This window comes from Pinus tabuliformis, chromosome 6 (genome assembly GCF_031772625.1).
Source record: "Pinus tabuliformis cultivar Carrire ecotype Pingquan chromosome 6, CPIR1, whole genome shotgun sequence".
NCBI classification, from domain to species: domain Eukaryota; kingdom Viridiplantae; phylum Streptophyta; class Pinopsida; order Pinales; family Pinaceae; genus Pinus; species Pinus tabuliformis.
The window spans coordinates 601,212,754-601,227,640 of NC_142292.1; the positions used below are offsets into that span (position 1 = coordinate 601,212,754).

Genomic DNA, 14,887 nt, shown 5'->3' on the forward strand with positions numbered 1-14,887 from the left:
ATTTTAAAGGCCAGAGACCAAAAGGAATGAGTATATTATCGTAGTAGGATGGGCCAGTGGTGAGAACCTTCCCCTAGAAAATGGGAAGGGTTAGTGGAGAGTTGAGATTTGGTTACAAAATGGTCAATCACTAAATGGATCAAATGTTAACCAATCATGTGACACTTTTTACTTTTGTTTTTAACAGTTAAGTTGAGTCGAGTCTGGGCTGGGGTCAGCTTCAATGTTAGATGGAAGAACAATCGGCCAAGTGTTAGATGGAAGAACAATCTGCTCACTTGTGGGAAGCTGTTATCAGGATTGTGTGAGAGGCTCCATTGGCATTTCTTGCGACAGTTTTAGCCCCATGGGTGACTCATACCTTATCCCCTTTCCATGATATTTGAACCAACAACATGATGGATAGCTAAACCCCACACAAACCAATTAGCACCCTCTACTGTTATTCCACCATATGGTGTTGCTCTATAACAAACCAGAGGCCAATCCCTGCTGCATCTACTCGCTAGCTTCCACCTTTCTTTTAGTCCTGTGCAATACAGATATTGACTACTGCTATAATCCATGGTTGGTATCACAGATATTTGCTATATTTTCTACATGCTAGAAGCGTTGACCAAATTACCAACTTACCCTGCAGAGTTGTTGGTGCACATAGATTGGTTAAATGGCTCTTAATATCACCGTGGTATTCCTGAAAAGAGGTCCATATCCAAGCCTTGTTGCTACTTGATTATGCAGTCAAATGCTACACGGATTAATTAAGATTGCCATGCTTCCATCCGAGCCATTGTAATTATTTACCAACCCTGCGATATTGATGTGGCATAGGTAGACAGTTTCTCAATGCTACTCTTTGTTTCTGGAAAAAAAAAATATATATGGCCCTTCAATTGCTAATCTTTGTTTGAACATTTTTTGCTTGCAAGGGGTGTTTAATACCATGTCAGGAGTTTCATGACGAAGAGTGTTTTGCATCATGGTGGAAGAATCTTGTAAGTGGTTTACATTGTCCTGCTTCTAACATATTCTCAGCTATTGCCTCCCAATCTTGATGAGGGATTCCTACCTCGCTGCACGACCACCTACAGGCTTTCTGTGGAAGAAGGATTTATCACCAGGATACTTAGATTCCCATAATTTTCTTTAGACCCTGGTATAATCTTTCCATGCTTCTCCAATATAAATTTCCTCTGCAGCTTGCAAAGAGAGTCAATACAAGCTTTCTATGGAAGAAGGTTTTATCACCAGGGTCCTTAGATTCCCATAATTATCTTTAGACGCTAGTGTAATCTTTCCATGCTTCTCTAATATAAATTTCCTCTGTAGCTTGCAAAGAGACTCAATCAAAGAGTTCTCTAACACATAGGGTTCAAAACGAGTAAGGAACAATTCTCTGTCCTTAAGGCCCTCCATGATCTCCTCCTTGATGGGTTTGTCTATATCCATAGACTCTGGATATCTAAATTTAAGGGGCCAAATGCCAAAACGTTTGCACCCAAGGATTGACCCACAATTTCGCTGTTTGGAGGATCATCAATAGCTTCCTGAGCCTTTGTCTTTCGCGCTCATATTTAGGGCGTTCATATTCCATTTTGCTTACCCGAGGACGAGTAATAATGGATGCCCCCTTTTTTTTGAATGAGAAGGGAGAGCAGGATTTGTTGAAGTTTGTGGCAACCGGTTGCTTCTAGTAATTGAATTTGCGTGGTGTACCTCAGTTCTCTCTCCGAGGGCATGAAATTTGTTCCCCCCAGTGACTGATGCTCCTTCGACAGACTTTTTAACCCACTTTATTCTTGCCCCCTTTGACATTTTGCCCTACCACCGTGAACCATAAGCGTTTGTTGTTTTTGTTGGCCGACTTTTCAGGGGTTGAACTTTTGTTGGAACAAGGGGACAATCACTGGCCCGAAGCCTGAGTTTATGACATTGTAGGCACTGAAAGGGAATCTGTTCAATGCCAATACTTTGAGTTCATTCTCGGTTTTGATACACAAGAACAACTGATTCTGGAGAGGGGTGAGATCAATCATCTGACCACGAACACAAACATATTATATAATTTTGTTCGAGTGGCATAAGAATTTTTTTAGTACAACGCCGACAGAACTACCTATTGCCCCCCTGATTTCTTCCTTCCAAAACCCTATTTGGAAGAGAGTACAATCGAAGCCATGTCATAGCTTGACCGAGAACTCTACGTGAATGGTCAAAATGCTCTGTACTGCAGTATGCTCATTCCAAACCAGCGGAATTTATGAAGTAGGGCTAGCTTCAAAGATCGTCTAATGGTCCTCAGGTTGAGAAAAAAAACACCAAGAAGATTTTATTGCTCGCATAAAGCAGGTCAATAGACCCCTTAACTTTCCAAGTGGAATCAATGGCGACCCAAAAAAACATAGGTTGAGAAAAAAAGCACCAAGAAGATTTTATTGCCCTCATAAAGCAGGTCAATAGACCCCTTAGCTTTCCAAGTGGAATCAATGGCGACCCAAAAAAATATTCCAGCTTGTAGAAATGAGTATTAATTGCTGATATATGTTTAAATTAGCCAGGTTAATGATACTAACTAGAAAACCAAATCTGAAATTTAGTACAAAGATTTTAGGGATGGTAACCTACTTGGAGAAGCCCTTGTATCTCTGTTTTTCACAAAATTTGAATGTATATTGCTATAACCTACTGTGGATTTGCAAAAACAACTAAGTATACCTGTGAAATATATTTGTATGGAAGTTCAAAATAAAGATATATTGATTCCTTGGATTAGGAATTACTAGCTAATTTATGCTAAAAATTTAAAATGCAGGTTGGTAAATACTTTAAATAAAACTTAAAATTACAAAGATTTTAGATTTTTTAAATAAGAGTGGGTATTGAAAATGGCCTACATTAGCCACTATTTTACCATTTAATACTGGGTTGTGAATCACCTTTGCCCTTAGGTTGGTCATGTACTTTGGATATTGAGGTGGGTTTGGAATCGAGAATATTATATCACTCCATCTTTGTCTAAGGCTTTCACACCTTTTTGGATTCAATTAGGAGCAACCTCTAGTGAGACACTTCCATTTTTCCAGTTGACTATATGGCAAGAAAAATCTCCACTTGGTTGAAGCTTGCACCTATTAAAACCCTTTACAAAATTAATCAATAAAAGATAAATTAGAGAGAGCCAACTCATACAATGTACACAAAGTGTGCGTAAAATAATTTTTTTATTATGACATAGAATGATCTCATAGTTCAACAACAACTTAGAAGAGAGGAGAGGCTAGCCTTTTATAATTTACTTTTAATGGCTAGATAACAAAAAGTTCAACCTCTTTCTCACAAGTAATATATTTCTTGTCATCCACATATCAAAGACTAAGTAAATTACAACAAAATATATATTTTAATATAATGATTTACTCACTAAAGGAGTTTGACTTGGCTCAAATGACCCTTGAAGGTCCAACATTCCACTTGCATTAACCCTGTAAAGACAAAAAATAGAAAATAGCAGTCAAAAGATGCTCAATGTTCCACTTGGATGACCCAACAACAAGCTTGCTTGGAGTGACTTTGGTTCATGAAGAACTTGACTTGGTCTTTGTTGATTTGGGGTAGCATCGGATGTGCCTTAGCCATGAAAATTGGTGGAGAGGCTAAAGCACATGAGATCTCCAAGACCCAGAAATGGTTTGGGCAGATTCTAATCGGTTTGGGAGATATTAAAATAATTAATATTTTTTAATGAAGTTCCTAAGTCTAAAATTAGGAAAAATAAAATATTAATGGATATTAAAATAAACCTGGGTTAGAAGGGTCCAAAAGTCATGGATCAAACCAACTCTAACCTTAGCCGTTGATTAGAGATTTAATCTCGGCCTTTGATGGACCAACGAGAAAAGTATAAGAAGAGGCTTGAGGGTCAGTTGGAGAACACACTGAGGGAGACTAGTCAGTTCGATTTCTGGAGTGGGGTTAACTGAGAAATTCGAATAAGTGCTCTGGAGACCAAAAAGAGGCAGCAAGTATGGAACAAAGAGTCGGGAACAACACCAGAATACCAGCGCAGATGTTGAAGAGGCAGATGCAGAGGCAACAACAAACTGCACAGTCACTAGAGGGCCTGTGTGGGTGACGCAGAGAGGCAGGGGCTGACACAGAGTATCTGGGAGCTATGCAGAGGTTGACGCAGAGACTGGGAGAAGTGTTGGAGAATTTTCTCTCTGTTGGGGAAGCCAGTTTGGCACCCTGTTGTACTGAAGAATTGCTGAATAATAAAATCATCCCTTGTGGTTTTCCCACATTGGGTTTTTCCGGGGACTGTTGTGCAAAATATCTATGTCAATGTGTTGATTCTTGTGCATGTGTTTGTTTCTGTATTATGGTGTGATATCTACAGTAGAATTTATTTTAATGTTTATTGAAGGAATTTCATAGATAACTTATTGGAAAATAAGTAGGTAAAGTAAATCAGTTGTTGCAGTGATAGAATTGTCACAGTTCTTGGAGACTTCAATTTGGTTGAATGGATGAAGACTTGACTTTACAATGGCTACTTTCATGTCCACTTGAGACACAACATCTATATTGACCTTCAAACGACTAGTTTTAACCCTAATGTTCCACCTTTGTTGACTTTAATGGCTAGTAAGAGGGCCAACTTGGTCCACTTGGCTAGATCTTCAACGCCATTGAAAGTTTGAGGATTTTGCCACTTAGGTTTTGTCTAGCTATTTTTTATCATAACTTTTCAAATCACACTTGCCCCTTGATGCCAAGCCTCTTGACCCCATGAGGCATCTAGTGAGGACGTCATCATGCAATAAGTGAGGATCTCCAATGTCCTAGGCGAACTAAACGATCTGTCACGGGTTTTGTCCCACTGATTTTGTAGACCTGCTCGATGTATTACATTGTTCATTTTGCCAAAATATGCCCATGTTATGCCACCTGGATACCCCACATACAACTATACCACCTTTGACTACCACTTTCTTAATGATGCCTTCACATTTTGCAAAAACTTCAATGTGGCATGTATAGATTTTTTGCTGAGTATTTTTGAGACTAAGCTATCATTTTGCCTTTTGGGACCACATGCTTTGGGAAATGTGTACTACCTTGGGAAGCGTTAACATGCTAGAAAACTGTGACACTGCCATGCTAAGAACTTTATGATGAATATACCATGGGCAAAGAATGCATATATGCTCAATGACACAACCATGTGTGAATGACATAGGTGCACCCAATGTGCGCTGATTTGGTCCCTACATTGGTGATCACCCCTACAAACCGATAGTTCCTCTAAACCATGAGCCCCCCTCAGCTCTATCAGAAGCCCCTTGAGCCTATACAAGACAAAATGACTAGAGACTTAGCTCAAAAGGATAGACTGTGGCTAACCAAACTAGGCCTAGGATACCATAATACAGGGCCTCGACATGGGTTATAGGGCTTTTGATTTGCATTCTTTGGACTTACAATGATGTCGCCAACAATGAAAAGGTACATATGTACCTCTGCAGAAATAAGGGGTAACAAGTTGCATGGCTAATTATTAGCATAGTCAAATGTTTATTTGCATGAATGAGTTGCAGTGTTAGGTTACATATTAATATATGCTAGTGCTTATGTGACATAGCATTGCTTGTCACATTGATCCTCTCTAGGGATTTCTCATTGCAATATGTGTTTTGCGTTAATTCTATTACAATATTCCAAATCTTTGATACAATGGCTAATTCTTGATAAAATAATTAGAAAGGTATAAAGAAACAACATAAAAGCAATTTTTGACCAAATTCAAAATTTGGAAACACATTTACTGATGAAAATGTCTTATTGTGCTCAATGAATGTGTTTACACATAAGTCTTGGTTTAAAGATAGACATGCCATCTTATTAAGACTTAATAATAACCCACTTTTAAGATGAATATGGAAATATGGTCTAAAAAACATTAAAGATCCAATGTAATTTGAATGCATATTTCAACTATCAACTAAAATAAGTTGACATCCACTCTAAGATATAATAGCAACGGTTAAAAAAAATCATTTTAAACAAAACAATAAACCATCATTCACACCATGTTAATCATTGTCGTCCTTCATGCCCACATTGATTGTTTAAGCCATATGACTATATATTTGTGTTGCACAAAAGCATCATCTCGTTTTTAAACATTCTAACACCCCATTATTAGTAAATAACTTATTATTATTAGTAAATAATTTATTAACCCACAAGGTTTACACTAGTTGATTTGTGTGGATTTAGTCTTCATTAGATCTCAAGTTCAAAAGGTTCAAATCAATTATGAAAATTAGGTTGTTCCAATTATAACCAATATTAGTTAAATCTCCTAACTCTAAAAATATCTTCATTTAAATAGAATAAAAGTGATAAGCATGTCTTTTGGATTAATCACATCAATATTATTAGTAATTAATATTGATGTGATTAATCCAAAAGACACGCTTATTACATTATGGATCACAAAAGCCTAAGATCTAACATTATAACCCTACACAGAAGGGAAATGACTGATAAAGCTCGTCAATTTGAACAAGCTAGAGTTTGACAAATAATATTGATGTGATTATTCTGAAAGACATGCTTATTACATTATGGAGCATAAAAGCCTAAGATCTAACATTATAACCTTACACGGAAGGGAAATCGCTGATAAAGCTCGTCAATTTGAACTTTGACCAAATAAGATTGATGTGATTAATCTGAAAGACATACTTATTCCATTATGGATCACAAAAGCCTAAGATCTAACATTATAACCCTACACGCAAGGGAAATCGCTGGTAAAGCTCGTCAATTTGAATGAGTGACCAAATAATATTGATATGATTAATTAGAAATACATACTTATTATATTATGGATCACAAAAGCCTAAGATCTAACAAAAATAAAAATAAAATAACTAACCCAAAAATAAAAAATAAATTTACTAACCCAAAAATAAAATAAAAATGAATTAACACAAACAATTATAAAGTCTTAATTCTAGTTAAAGCTCTTCTCAACCCAATAACTTGCCTTGGAAGTGAATTAACACACAAATATAAAATCTTAATTCTAAATCAAAACTTTCCTCAACCCAACAACTCCTCAACGCAACAACTTGCCTAGAGGTGAATTAACACACACAATTATAAAGTCTTAATTCTAAGTCAAAGCTCTCCTCAACCCAACAACTTGCCTAGATGTGAATTAACACACAATTATAAAGTCTTAATTCTAAGTCAAAGCTCTCCTCAACCCAACAACTTGGCTGGAGAGACTAGATAGAAAAGTAAAGAAGCTCTCCTCAACGCAACTACTACCTACCAAAGACACAGTGCATCTTGGAATCTTTGAAGATAATGGTAACCACATTTTTTTTTGTTATTACTGTCTTGGAATCTTTGAAGATAATGATAGCCACATCTCTTTTTCTTATTACTTTTTTTAAATGCAAAATATTAGGCTTATGATCAGCAAACAAACAACTACGTATATTATATGATAAACATACAACCTTGTCTTCACACACACGACATGGGCGTGGACAGGAAAAAGTACCTTTAACAGCAGGCATGTTCAATGCCTCTTAAGTGAAAGCAACTCTAAGAACTGGCATCAATGTCCTTGCCTGAAAGGTATTATTTACATTGACAAACTTTATGCATCGGACAGGCTGGTTATCAGCGTTGAATTTGTTTCAGATACATTGTTTTTTAAAAAGGATAAGTATAGGTACACTGGGGTTCCACATGGTAAGCACTATTGAAAAATAGGGAATTTTCTACTTATGTATAAATGGAATATTTATAATATACATTATAATAATAGGGAATTTGCACGGGATATCGACATCGACATTTACGGTTGATAAATAGGAAATTCATTTATTTATATACATATTAAATGGTTTTAAATGGAATATCCATAATACATAGTATAAGAATTAAAAAAATTATGCAGAAAAAATAATATATGAGATGTGAGATCTTATGACCTATTTGCATATGATATTTTATTTATGTAACGAGGAACTTTATATATATATATTTTATTTTATTTTATTTTATTGTTATTATGGTTAAAATTTATAAATTATGTAATTATATTTTGAGTTATTATATTGGAATGAATGTTTTGAGAATATTATAAATTTTAATGAATTCTATTATTTTTAGTTAATTTTAATAAATCAAATTTATTAATTTTAATAAAATTTAATGTATATTAAATAATAATAATATATTTTTAATAATTTAATTATTGAATTGAGATGGTTCATCGTCAGGACAAGTTGAATGAGCAGATCTGGCATATGCACTTTAAATAGATCGGGCATAATATCCAATGACTCAGATTACTTGATATGGTAACAGCTAGAAAGACAACAGCCCGATTTGGCCTGATAAGGGCTAGTTTGACCATTATATTAATTTATATTATTTATTTATTTTATTTATATAACAGAAATTTTAGTTATAGAATAAATTAATCATAAAATGAATTAATTATAAAAATTAATTTTAAATATATTAATAAACTTACATTAATTTAAGTTTGTTAGAAATGTATACTATAATAGGTAAAATTATAATAAGTAAATTACTAAAAATAAATAAATAATTTCAAATATATTAATTTTGAACTGTTAAATAAAAATATTAGTTAGTTATAACGGCTAGTTTGACCATGATAAGGGCTAGTTTGATAAGGTGAATTTATTTATTTATTTACTTATTTTATTTCAAAAATGGAATTAATAAATTATAATAGGTAAATCATAAAATATATTAATTTCAAATATATTAATTAATTTAAAATTGTTTGAAATATAGAATAAGTAATAATAAACATAAATAATTTCAAATATATTAACTAATGAGAATAAAATTAATTTCTAGTTGTTAGATAAAAATATTAGTTAGTAAAAATTTTATTCAAGGTCTGGTAAAAATAGAATTTTAAAATTAACTTTATCCAAATTAAGTTTAAATTGATTAAAAAATAAAATAAAATAAAAAAAAAATATAATAAAAATAAAAATAAAAATAAAAAATAAAAAATAAAAATAAAAATAAAAATAAATAAAATTAAAAATTAAAAATTTAAAAATATAAAATATAAATATAAATAAATATATATATATATATATATAAATAATAATAATAAATTAATAATATTAATACTAATTTTAACCTATTAAAATTAAATAATAGTTTAAATTAATAATTAAAATCGATTTAAAATTAATTTTCCTAGATAAATTAAGTTTAAATTAATAGTTAAAAAAAAAAATTAAAATAATAACAATAATAATAATAATAAATAAATAAATAAATAAGTAAATAAAATAAATTACTATATTAAAAATTGATTAATCGATGAAATAAGGGAGGAAAAGAAAGAAAAAGGAAACGACTAGGAGGAGAGGGCTGGGATCCAAAATTAATAAGTTTATTAATTCCATTTTTGAAATAAAATAAGTAAATAAATAAATAAATTCACCTTATCAAACTAGCCCTTATCATGGTCAAACTAGCCGTTATAACTAACTAATATTTTTATTTAACAGTGCAAAATTAATATATTTGATTTTTTTTTTTTTTTTAATAGTAATTTACTTATTATAATTTTACCTATTATAGTATACATTTCTAACAAACTTAAATTAATGTAAGTTTATTAATATATTTAAAATTAATTTTTATAATTAATTCATTTTATGATTAATTTATTCTATAACTAAAATTTCTGTTATATAAATAAAATAAATAAATAATATAAATTAATATAATGGTCAAACTAGCCGTTATCAGGCCAAATCGGGCTGTTGTCTTTCTAGCTGTTACCTTATCAAGTAATCTGAGTCATTGGATATTCTACCCGGTCTATTTAAAGTGCATATGCCAGATCTGCTCATTCAACTTGTCCTAATGATGAACCACACTGGTTGGTTCGAAACGCGTCGACAAAAATTTCTCCATGTGATTTTCGCCGAAGAATTCTTCAAAAATTAATTATTATTAATCAATTTTTTTTGGTGTGGTTCACGGATACTTTGGTCATTGGGTAACTAGGCCTAACCCCAAGGGCTTCTAGGAGAATTGACCCCATGACCTCCTGATAGGCGAGGCACTGATTTGACCGGTTGAGCTAACCCTTGGGGCTAATTATTATTAATCAACTTAAATTTATTTTAATTTTGAATTTTAATAAATCAAATTTATTAATTTTGTTGACACCTAATCATCAGGATTGGGTGAATAAAGATAATTGATGTAAATAAATAATAAGAAATATGAACAGTCATCGAGAGATGAAGTGAATAGTCTCCCTCATGTATATAATAAAGACCAACTTGAAGGAATAATATGAATTAAATTGGTGGAGTTACTACCTGGCCTGACATGGTATCAGAGCCAGTCCTATTTTTAGTATTCCTGCCCTTGTAACTCCCTTTTCTACCTTTTCTGCCTATTTTCCTGTTTTGCCCATATTTCAGAACTGACACCGCTGACCTGGTAACAACATTCCATTGCAGAGGGCGGTTTTCGAAAAGCGTTCTCTGCATGATTGAACGTTGTATACACCAGGACGGCCTCATCCTCGGCTAAAATCCTTCGCTCATCACTGTAAAGTACCGCCTATGATTTTCAAGATGCTGGTTGCGGTTGATCGAACTCGTGCCATAGTGTGAGTCATTTTAATTAAACGACCACTTGGGCTACGAGGACAAACCCATCTACGCCCATCACGCTCATCTACATCACCAGGTATCATCTACATCTCGCTCATCTGCAGCCTCTGCCTTCTGTTTCATCTACAGGAAACACATTTGTTCTTGATTAATATGCCTTACTCTGTCCCTCCGTTTCATCACCAAGAAACGCATTTGCTCTTGTTAATACGCCTTACTCCACCCTAACCTTCATATGTAAAAGACCCCACAGGGCTCTCCACCACAAAGGGAGCGGTAGTCATTTGACTCGAACGCAGACTCTTGCGTGCTAGATTGCTGCAGTTCCCTCAGAAAGACGAGCGCGGATGGGAATCGAACCCGGAATAGTTTGCTGTTGTTCCCCCATGATTTTTTGAACGCAACCTCTCAATTGGAATGGGAGCATAGCATGGAAACCTGTGAGCCGAGAGAAGGAGTCGACTGGGTGTGGAGGTCGTGAAACGATGCTTGCCCATATACTGCTTTTTGTTTTGGTATATATATATATATATATATATGCGTTCCATTATTCTACGCTACGCTGTCTCATTTCCAAAATACACTGATGTATTAAAAAACAGATAGCATAGCGTTGTTGGTCTATTATTCTCTGCTACAATGTTGAAATGGTGTTACCATGCTACAATTGATTTTTAATATAACTATGGTGTAATATTACACATACCACAATTATGACAACGTTTTTTTTAATGACAGTACTATATTGAAATAGAATATTATAATGAAACGTAGTGGGTATTCAAACGCACTTTGATATCCACTTTAATACCTCTATCAGAATCATTTTTTTAGCAACAGAAGTTTTTTACAGCATGCATTCAATCATATCTATTGTGGGACTATCCTGAGTGGTCTCGGATGATAAAACACACCCTCATTTTCAATGAGTTGTGGAAAGGAGTGTGTATTGGAGACGGAGACAAAGAGCCAGAACAACCTACTTCAGACAAAGAGCTCGCCATTTGGAAAAATAAGAACAATAAAGCTTATGCATTAATCGCAGCATCTGTAAGTGAAGAGGTGAGTCGCCATATTTCACCATTTTCAACTGCTTTCGAAGCCTTACAAAAGCTGAAAGAACTCTATGACTCACATTCTGCACTTGAAGTTGTTCAACTCATGATTAAACTCTTCACTCTTGAATTGCAAAATAATGATCCTCTTGCTCTTGCATCCGAAATAAAGTCTATAATGCCTGATATCAAAGTCATTAATGTCGAATTGGATATTCATCTCATCGCTTTTCTCAAGGCACTTTATCCTACTTACTCCAATTATCTTCAGTCATAGCAAACAAATGGAAATATTAAAGATATTACCTTTGACTCTCTTGTGAAAAAATTTGCTGAATAGAGGAAGCTTTTGGAAAGAAGACAACCCCTGAATCTTCTGAAGAGGCTGTGTGCCTTGCTCATAAAGAAAAGAATCCTGCTCAAGATTCTTCCAGAGGAAGAGGTGGTCGAAGAGGAAGAGGAAGATATTTCAGAGGCAAGGTGGGCAGACAATCTCAAGGAGAAAAGGCAAATTTGCACTGCATACGCTGCAAAAGAAATGGATCACATGATGCCTCTACATGCAACATACCTTGGGACAAAATCGAGCAACAAAGAAATCAACCCAAAGGTAAAGCTAATGACACAGACAAAGGTAAAGCACCTGAATCTGCTCTTTATGTGGTAGCACAATGTAATATTGGAGTAAATGAAGATTTATTTAATGCTTCACTTGCTTCTTGGAAAAATGATTGGTTGCTTGATTCAGGAGCAACTTGCCACATGACTCATAGAAAAGATTTTTTTGAAGAATTTACTGACAATGTTGATGGAGCATTATACTTTGCAAACCAATAAAAAATCAAGCCATCAGGGCTTGGCACAATCAGGCTTAAATTGCGTAGTCTTCCAGACTTTCTTCTGCATCATGTTTATATCTCCCACAGCTGAAGAGAAACTTGCTGTCCTTGGTCCACATGCGCCAGCAAGGCCACTCCATTCATATGTTTGATGGCAAGCTTGAGGTGAGAAAAGCATCTGACCACTCACTTGTCATGAGGGGAATAGAAGAAGAAAGGCTTCTCAAGCTGCAAGGTACCTCTGCTCGTGCACAACATTTCTCATACAATTCTCATTATGAAGAAGGTACACTTCCATCAAGTTTATTATGGCATGCTAGATTTGGACATTTGAACTATGACAACCTCCATTTGTTGAAGAAAAATGGTGTCGCTGGTTTGCCTACAAATCCTAGGAAATTTAAGCAATGTGATGCTTGCATTTTAGGAAAGCATAGCAAATAGTCTTTTCATGATTCACATTCAAGAGCACATAGAAAACTTGAATTCATTCATTCATATTTATATGGTCCAATGCCTGTTCCTTTTGCAAATGGAAATAAATATATGATGACATTTATTGATGACCACACCAGAATGTGTTGGGTTTATTTATTAAAGAACAAATCTGATGCTTTTCAAACATTCAAGAACTTTCATAAATGGATTGAAAATGATGCACAATCTCATATTAGGTCTATTTGCACTGATAATGGAAAAGAATACACATCAAATGAATTTGAAAACTATCTTCGCCAACATGGGATCAAACATCAAACAATTGTACCTTATAATCCCCAACAGAATGGTGTAGCTAAAAAAATGAATAGGACAATCTTAAATATGGTATGCTCCATGCTCTTCTTCAAAAATGTAAAAATAATGTTTTGGGCTGATGTTGTTGTATGTGCTACATATATAAAAAATAGATGTCCATCTAATGCTATTAGAAACAAGACTCCATATGAAATGTGGTATGGGCACATTCCTTCGGTAAAGCATCTTAGGGTCTTTGGTTCCACCTGTTATGCCTTGATACCAAAGGTACATCGAAATAAACTTGGTGCAAGAAGTCGTAGTGTATCTTCCTGGGGTATTCAAACACCTCCAAAGCATGTTGTTTCTATGATGAAGTCAATAAAAAGTTTGTTGTATCTAGAGATGTAATTTTTCTTGAATCATCCAAAACTGACAATGTTGTTGAGCGACAACTTGATCGCTTGGATAAATTCGCAAATGCAAAATCATTTCAAGAATTTGATAATCAGATTCCACATCTTGAAGGGGGGATTCCTATACTAGATCAACATGTGGAATCTTCTTCTCAAGAACTCTCTCCCCTGCATGAAACTCCAACAACGGATGATGCTTTAAGTGATGTGATTGATAGAATTGGGAGACTCAATCTTGATTCAGTCCCAAATCAATCAACGGAGAAACCTGGACCATCTGAGAAAGGTCCCCCAAAGTGGCTGACAAAGACACTTGAAAGTGTTAATCCTAATGAGGTTGGAAAGACAGGAACTAGAAATTCAAACCGGCAAAATGGAGGTGATGTAGATTACTCTAATTCACCTGTTGATATGGATGTTGCTAATGATTATGAATTGAACTTGTCTACAGATTTTGAACCAAATTCCTTCAAAGAAGCTGCTTCTCATGATGAAGGGAAAGAAGCGATGCAAAAGGAGTATGATGCCCTCATAAAGAATGGCACTTGGAAGCTGGTTGATCCTCCATTAGGAACCAAACCAATTGGCTGCAAGTGGGTCTACAAGAACAAGTATAAAGCTGATGGCTCACTTGACAAGCACAAAGCCAGGCTTGTGGCAAAAGGTTTTGCACAAAAGGAAGGGGTCGATTATGAGGAGACTTTTGCCCCCACAACGAAATGGGCTACCATCCGGACACTGTTTGCCCTAACAGCTCAGAACGGTTGAGAAGTCTATCAAATGGATGTAAAAATTGCTTTCTTGAATGGAGATCTAAAGTGAATGTTTTTATGTCCCAGCTTGAAGGATTTGCTGTGAAAGGACATAAACAAAAAGTATGCAAACTTGTGAAATCCTTGTATGGCCTCAAATAAGCACCGCGAGCCTGGTATGAAAAACTAACTGAGCATATTCTGAAACTCAATTTCAAACATTATGATCTTGATGATGCAACTTTATTTGCCAAGAAAGTTGGCAAAACATTTGTATATCTTGTGGTATATGTAGATGATCTTTTGATGACAGGGAACAATGAAAGCTACATTGCATCCATAAAGAAGGAATTGGGGAAAAGTTTTGAAATGATT

General features: G+C 34.5%; 1 protein-coding gene across 2 annotated transcripts in view; it reads left to right on the top strand.

The window, feature by feature from the left end:
* Positions 1-14,887, top strand: part of LOC149259982 (tetraspanin-19-like) — an 83,320-nt gene that overhangs the window by 1,236 nt on the left and 67,197 nt on the right. The gene's annotated exons all lie outside the window — the stretch shown is intronic.